Here is an 8,614-nt window from a genome sequence, read left to right as displayed (position 1 = left end):
CTCATCCTCAAAGATGTTCCAATAAGCTTCTTTCACAGACTAGACTCCTGCCTAGTTTGGGCCTAATCCTTTCCCCGGTACAGTCTTTGTTAGATCCAGCAGACATCTCAGCTGTGAACAGGGGTTTTCTCATGACTGGCCTCCCCCTTTGTCCTGCTCCACCCCGATTTATAGGTTTGGCACAAGGCGGGAATCTTTTGTCTGTGCTTGTCCCCATTCCAGCCTCATCAATGGAAAAGAACAAGGATTAAGATGGGTTCTAGTATCATGTGACATGGTCACATGTCACTGTAAGACACCCCCCCCCATGTCTCCATTCTTCTTGGGTTGGCCCACATGTACACAGGAAGGTTTGCAGGTAAATAAACCATTTACAACCAATTGTCCTAGTCAATGGGAGCCATCAAGATTCTAAACCACCATTAATGGCCCACACTTTGCATAATTACAATCGGACCTCAGAGTTATACTTCACATTTCTAGCTTCAGATACAAGAATGATACATGCATACAAATAGGAGGAATATATTCAGTAGGTTATAACCTTTGTTATAATACCTTACAAAAGTCCTTTTGCAGAAAGCATATTCCAGTTACGTCATATTTACACTAATAAGCATATTTCCATAAAATATATGGAGTGCAACATCACACCCCTCTCCAGGGCTTTCAGTGTTATTAACAAGACATGTTACAATGCACTTACACCAAGCTCCCTGCTGAGCTGGGTCTGATCTCCCTCCAGGCAACAGTAGAACCTCGCCAGGAACTTCCCTCATTTCACATGCAAGGCTTGTTATTTAATGCCAGGTCACTGCTGCTGCTGCTACCTCCTCCCTCTTTATTCCCTTTTGCCTCTCTTCCTCCTTCTCTGGGAGGCTTACATCCAGGGCCAGATTAACTCTCCTGTGGGCCTGGGGCTATTAGATTTTGTGGGGCCCCTGGTGGCTTGGAGTGCAGGAGTGGACTCAGCGCTGGGGCACGGGATTGGGGTACGGGATGGCGTGCAGCTCCAGCTGGGGGGGGCAGGGATGGGACAAGGGGATGGAGTGCAGCAGGAGGTTTGGGGTGTAGGCTCTGGGTGGGAGTTTAGGTGTAAGAGGGGGCTCAGAGCTGGGACAGGGGGTTGGGGTGCAGGTGGGGGCATGAGGTCTTGGAGGAAGTTTGGGTTCAGGAAGGGACTCCGGGCAGGGGGAGGAGTGCAGGAAAGGGTGTGGGATGCAGGCTCCAGCTGGGAGGTGCTTACCTCGAGTGGCTCCTAGTCAGTGGCGCAGCAGGGATAAGGCAGGATCCCTGCCTGCCCTGGCTCCGCGCTGCTCTGCTCCCCAAGGTGGCCAGCATGTCTGGCCCCTAGGCATGTAGGCATGCCCACAGGTGCTGCCCCCCACCACTCTTATTGGTCATGGTTCCTGGCCAATGGAAGCTGTGGAGCTGGCGCTAGGGGAGGGGGAAGCATGCAGAGATTCCCTGAACACCCCTTGCCTAAGGGCTGTAGGAGCATGCTGGCACTCACAGCTCTGGCCCTACGGAGCAGGGGGGGCTGCCAAGGCTCGGTGTCCGGCCCCCAGTGCGGCACCTTGCTGCAGGCCAGATGAAAAGAAGCAGCGGGCTGCATCCAGCCCACGGGCCCCCACTTAGCCTGACGCCCTGGGCTGCAGCTCCTAACACCCCTGCATTAATCCAGCCCTGCTCACATCACATCAGCTCCCTAGGAGATTGGCTTAGATATTCTGAATCCCTTTGCAAAAGATGTAAGAAGGCCCAGATTGCTCTTTAAATAACCTTCTTCCCCCAGCACTCTGTGTCCAGGTAATGAGTCTGATCAGCAATACAGCTGGCAAATGCCCTATGTGATTGACAATGTGTTGAGTCATTTGAGCTTGACTACTTCTTTGGGTGAATGATCAGCAATCACTTAGATTGGATTAATGGTTCATCCTGTATACTCAGGTTCCAGGTATAAATAGTTTGTAAGTGGTTAACAGATGTCTTAACCTGGGGTATTCTATCTGCTACCCAAGATCCATAAACCTGGAAATCCTGGACGCCCCATCATCTCAGGCATTGGCACCCTGACAGCAGGATTGTCTGGCTATGTAGACTCCCTCCTCAGGCCCTTCGTTACCAGGACTCCCAGCTATCTTCGAGACACCACCGATTTCCTGAGGAAACTACAGTCCATTGGTGATCTTCCTAAAAACACCATCCTAGCCACTATGGATGTAGAAGCCCTCTACACCAACATTCCACACAAAGATGGACTACGAGCCGTCAGGAACAGTATCCCCGATACTGTCACGGCTAACCTGGTGGCTGAACTTTGTGACTTTGTCCTGACCCATAACTATTTCACATTTGGTGACAATGTATACCTTCAAATCAGCGGCACTGCGATGGGTACCCGCATGGCCCCACAGTATGCCAACATTTTTATGGCTGACTTAGAACAACGCTTCCTCAGCTCTCGTCCCCTAATGCCCCTACTCTACTTGTGCTACATTGATGACATCTTCATCATCTGGACCCATGGAAAAGAAGCTCTTGAGGAATTCCACCATGATTTCAACAATTTCCATCCCACCATCAACCTCAGCCTGAACCAGTCCACACAAGAGATCCACTTCCTGGACACTACGGTGCTAATAAGCGATGGTCACATAAACACCACCCTATATCGGAAACCTACTGACCGCTATTCCTACCTACATGCCTCTAGCTTTCATCCAGATCATACCACTCGATCCATTGTCTACAGCCAAGCGCTACGATATAACCGCATTTGCTCCAACCCCTCAGACAGAGACAAACACCTACAAGATCTCTATCATGCATTCCTACAACTACAATACCCACCTGCTGAAGTGAAGAAACAGATTGACAGAGCCAGAAGAGTACCCAGAAGTCACCTACTACAGGACAGGCCCAACAAAGAAAACAACAGAACGCCACTAGCCATCACCTTCAGCCCCCAACTAAAACCTCTCCAACGCATCATCAAGGATCTACAACCTATCCTGAAGGATGAGCCATCACTCTCACAGATCTTGGGAGACAGACCAGTCCTTGCTTACAGACAGCCCCCCAATCTGAAGCAAATACTCACCAGCAACCACACACCACACAACAGAACCACTAACCCAGGAACCTATCCTTGCAACAAAGCCCGTTGCCAACTCTGTCCACATATCTATTCAGGGGATACCATCATAGGGCCTAATCACATCAGCCACACTATCAGAGGCTCGTTCACCTGCGCATCTACCAATGTGATATATGCCATCATGTGCCAGCAATGCCCCTCTGCCATGTACATTGGCCAAACTGGACAGTCTCTACGTAAAAGAATGAATGGACACAAATCAGACGTCAAGAATTATAACATTCAAAAACCAGTTGGAGAACACTTCAATCTCTCTGGTCACTCGATCACAGATCTTAGAGTGGCTATACTTCAACAAAAAAGCTTCAAAAACAGACTCCAACGAGAGACTGCTGAATTGGAATTAATTTGCAAACTGGATACAATTAACTTAGGCTTGAATAGAGACTGGGAATGGATGAGTCATTACACAAAGTAAAACTATTTCCCCATGGTATTTCTCCCTCCCACACCACCCCCCACTGTTCCTCTGATATTCTTGTTAACTGCTGGAATTAGCCTACCTTGCTTGTCACCATGAAAGGTTTTCCTCCTTTCCCCCCCTGCTGCTGGTGATGGCTTATCTTAAGTGATCACTCTCCTTACAGTGTGTATGATAAACCCATTGTTTCATGTTCTCTGTGTGTGTGTATATAAATCTCTCCTCTGTTTTTTCCACCAAATGCATCCGATGAAGCGAGCTGTAGCTCACGAAAGCTTATGCTCTAATAAATTTGTTAGTCTCTAAGGTGCCACCAGTACTCCTTTTCTTTTTGCGAATACAGACTAACACGGCTGCTACTCTGAAACCTTAATAAATGATTAATCAATCATTAGAGAGACAAGGTGGGTGTGAACCAACCACAGCATATGCTACTCATATCTGTAACTTGCTTAGAGCATCTGTTAAACACTGAGTGATCCTTTTTAAGAGAAAGAAGATGGGTGAGGGCCAAAAAGATATTACCTCACCCACTTTGTCTTTCTGAGATCCTGGGACTGATAAGGTTACAAAAACATTGCATAATCCTTTATAAGACATTTATAAATAGAAATATCATGTAGAGTGTGACCAATGAATTTATTGCACCGGGGTAGTGGTAACACCAGGACTATGTCAATACAGTTCTGGAGACAGATGCATTCAGGGACTGAAACACTTACTGGAACTGAATGTTGTAATGTGGGTGTCTCTGCTTAATGAGCTGAAGATGGTGCATTAATGTAACTATATAACCCATACCATTCAGTGTGGTGCCCAGTCACTCTCTGGTGGTTGTTTGGATATGGACCCATTGAAGAGCCTACTAAAGGGTCAAGCTTTTCAGCTCAGGCAAAAGATGCTCCTACTTTTAAGAGGTTGCAGGTTCAATCCTCACTGCCAAAGCTGGAGCATTGTGTTACAAGTGGTGGCCCACCTGATTCAGTGCGTAGGTAGGGATTATGTAACACATTTGTGACGTGTACTACTAGTCTCCACTCTGTGGCTGAGCCAAAGAAGCTAGCTGGCTGCTGCTTTTCCCACTTAATGGCTACAGTCCTGTAGCTCAAATAGGGGCAGATGCTGCAATGCTGAAGGCCCCACATTCAAATCCTAATGACTACCCCATGGCTACCAAGCTGATCTCGGCAGGTGAAAGTGAAACTGTGCCTCTGCATCTTTTTTTGCCAGTAATAAAGATGCTGAGAGACAATTTTCCCTGTTATTTACGCCTCCACACTCCCATTGGCTTCAAATTCTTCCCTCAGATATACCTGTGTGCCATTCCTGCCTTCAGGGATATGACACCGGGGTAAGTGAAGACAGAATTTGAAGACAGTGAAGCAAAGCGAAGCAAGTGAAGATAGTCCCTGCAGTTGGGACTTAGGCCTTGTCTACACTACACAGTTTTGTCAACAAAAGTCAACTTTTGTAGACAAAACAGGGGAGGTGTTTACACAACGCTCCTCCTGCTGCTTTAACTCCCCTGCTACGTTGACAAAACAAAATCACCTTGACAAGCAACATAGAGCTCTTTGCTATATAGTTAGAGCGATTCAGTGTCAATATAGACAGTGCACTTGCTTATGTTGCCCTAATTGGCCTCCAGGAGGTGCCCATCAATGACAGCTCTGGTCAGCAGTTTGAACTCCACTGCCCTGCAGGTACACAGGTGCTCTCCTCCCTTTAAAGGCCCAGGAATTTTTGAAATTTGTCTTTCTATTTGCTCGGTGTGGACTGTTCACACCGCATCTTCCTAGCTGACCATGCCATCTTGCTGCAACAGACACGCCCCCTCATGGAGCTGTTGGATCTGCTGGGTCTGTGGGGAGAGGAGGCTGGGCAGTTGCAGCTTTGCTCAAGCCATAGGAATCTGGATATTTGCAGGCAGATTGCTTGTGGCCTGCCGGAGAAGAGACATGAAAGGGACACGCAGCAGTGCCATGCTAAGATCAAGAAGCTGAGGCAGGCATATCAGAAGGCAAGGGAGTGCAACCAGCACTCTGGTGCAGAGCTGAAGACATGCCAATTCTTCAAGGAGCTGCATGTCATTCTCGGCAGTGACCCCACCACCATGAGCCCCCTGAATACTTTGCGGGGACTGGAGGCAGCAGCCAGCAGAGTCAACCCCAAGGATGAAGTGGTGGATGAGGAAGTGGAGTTGGAGGAGGATGTGGGACATGCGACAAGGTTGTCTGGCGACAGAGCCTGTTCAGCTACGCAGCGAGGGCCTGGCAGAAAAGTTTGTTAATGCTCACAGGGCTGTCCCAGGAATGCTCCATAGAGATCTCGAGGAAACTTTCCTGTAGGTATTCTGAAATCCTCTGCCAAAGGTTCTTTGGCAGAGCTGCCTTGTTTCTCCCCTCACTATAGGAAACTTTGTTGTGCCAAACAGCAATTATTTCTGCAGGGACCACAACAGCACACAGGCGAGCAGCATACAGAACTGGTTTGAAGCCACACACATGCAGGAGTTGCATGCTTGGATCCTGGGTTACACTCAGGAGTGAGATATCAGGTTCGATTACCCCAGCCTGTGAAAAAGGGTGCCAATATTCTCTCTAGGCGCATGTAGTGACCTTCTTTGCAAATCACCCAGACTCTTTGTCCCTTCTTGGCCACTGTCCCTTCCCCACTTGCCAACCTCCCCATTCCTTGCTGAACTCACCATATTTGGGACTCTCACTGAGCTGTGTGCTAGCAAAGGGACAGTGGGAAAGAGGTGTATGAGACTTTTGTGACTCTCAGCTTTCAGTGCACTCACAATACTCTCTCTGTTCATTGTTTCTTTGGCTTCTGCATATGTGCCCTGGAGGACCAACGCCTACACACCCATGGAGTGCCTCTGTCAGATAAGATGCAAACCAGGAGGAGTAAGGAGGATATATTTAGAGCTGTTCTGTAGTCAACAGATGAAGCACATAGCAAAACAAGAGTGTGGAGGGAGACAATGAATGAAAAACTCAGGCTGGATAACCTGGAAAGGAGACAAGGGCAGGAGCGGATGACAGATGGACAAGAGCAGATGATAAAGTTACTGGAGGACCAGACAGAAATGCTCAAGTCCCTCATTGTGCTGCTGTCTGAGCATATCCATGCATGACTCCCCCCAGCAGCCAATCCAGAAAAGTGTTTCATGCCCTCCCCAAACACAATCCTCGCATGTTCCTGTTTTGTCGCAGTACCCCTTGCAATCCACCCCTAGAGACTGTTTCATGATGAAAGCTGAAGTTACACACAGCTGTGAGAACTGAACCAAAAGACCATTCCTCATTGCCATGTCCTCTTGTTTGCAAAAAAAAAACAAAACAAAAAAAACGTGTTTTATCCTCTAATTAGAGTCTAGTCTGAATTTTACCAGCAACTACCATGTCATGACACAAATAAAGACTCTTTTTTCCCCCAAAGACAGTGGTTATAGGCAGGAACATTTGCTCACTACAATTAAAGCTCAGGAAGTAAGAATTACACGGGTCATTTAAGGTGGCAAGTAAACATTGCTTGACAGAATGCATCACATAAAGACACATTACTAGTGCTTATTATCAAAATGCTCCTTCAGAGCCTTCCTGATTTTAATAACCCCCTGCTCACCCCTCTAATTGCCCTGATATCTGGTTGCTCAAAATCAGCAGCCAGCTGATCAACCTCAGCACTCCATCCTTGGGGAAAATTTTCCCCCTTTGCTTTGCAAATATTATGCATCACACAGCAGGCTGCTATGACTATCAGAATATTTTCCTCATTGAGGTCTAGCTTGCCAAAAAGACAGCACCAGCAGCCTTTTAATCTGCCACAGGCACATTCAATGGTCATTCAGCACCTGGTGATCCTGTTGTTGAAGCATTCCTTGCTGCTGTCTAGGTTTCTGGTGTAAGGTTTCATGAGCTAAAGGAGCGAGGGTTGGGTGGGGTCTCCCAGGATTACTATGAGTATTTGCACATCCCCCATGGGAATCTTCAGCTCTGGAAAGAAAGTCCTAGCATGCAGCTCACTATACAGTCCAGTTCAGTGTTCCTAAAGATATGTGCATCATGCACCTTCTCTGACCAACCCACATTGATGTCAGTGAAACGGCCACAGTGATCCATTCGTGCCTGCAAGACCATGGAGAAGCAGCCCTTTCATTTGATGTACTCTGTTGCAAGATGGTTTGGAGCCAAAATTGGGATATGCATGCCATCTATCACCCCGCTGCAGTCAGGGAATCCCATTGCCACGAACCATCAATAATTTCCTGCACATTACCCAGAGTCACAGTCCTTTGTAGCAGGAAGCGATTATTGGCCCTGCACACTTGCACTACTGCAAGCCTCAAGGTGGACTTTCCAACTCCAAACTGATTCATAACTGACCAGTAGCAGTCTGGAATTGCCAGCTTCCTCAAAGTAATTGTCTCTCACTTTTCCACTGTGAGGAAAGCTCTCATTCTGGTGTTCTTGTGCTGCAGAGCAGGGACGAGCTCTGCACACAGTTCCAGGAAGGTGGCTTTGCACATCAGAAAGTTCTGCAGCTACTGCTTCTCATCCCATACATGCATCATGATGTGATCCCACCACTCAGTGCTTGTTTCCCACACTCAGAACTGACGGGCGTGTACAGTTGCTCTGTGAATGCCAGCAGTAATCTTGAATTGTTTCTCTCCATAGCACAAAGCAGGGCAGGCACTACAGATTCACATTCTGTTTCCTACTAACGTTTCAGAGTAGAAAATACCCTATCACCTTTGGGGGAACACTTTTCACAAAGCGACCACTCTATGTCTATGTTTACACATCATTTAAAGTAGTGCAGCTGCTGAAGCTCTTCTGGTGAAAATGTTCTAAATCAACAAAGAGCTCTCCCATTGGCTTAATAACTCCTACCTCTGCAAGAGGCAGATTGCTATGTCTACACTGGCACTTAGGTTGGTATAATTTACGTGGCTCAAGCGTGTGGATTAATCACACCTCTGAGTGATTTAAGTTATATCTAAATACTTTGTAGTGTAGCCA

The sequence above is a fragment of the Dermochelys coriacea genome, chromosome 6 (assembly GCF_009764565.3).
Source record: "Dermochelys coriacea isolate rDerCor1 chromosome 6, rDerCor1.pri.v4, whole genome shotgun sequence".
Lineage (NCBI taxonomy): Eukaryota > Metazoa > Chordata > Testudines > Dermochelyidae > Dermochelys > Dermochelys coriacea.
Note: the sequence above shows the minus strand (reverse complement) of the source record.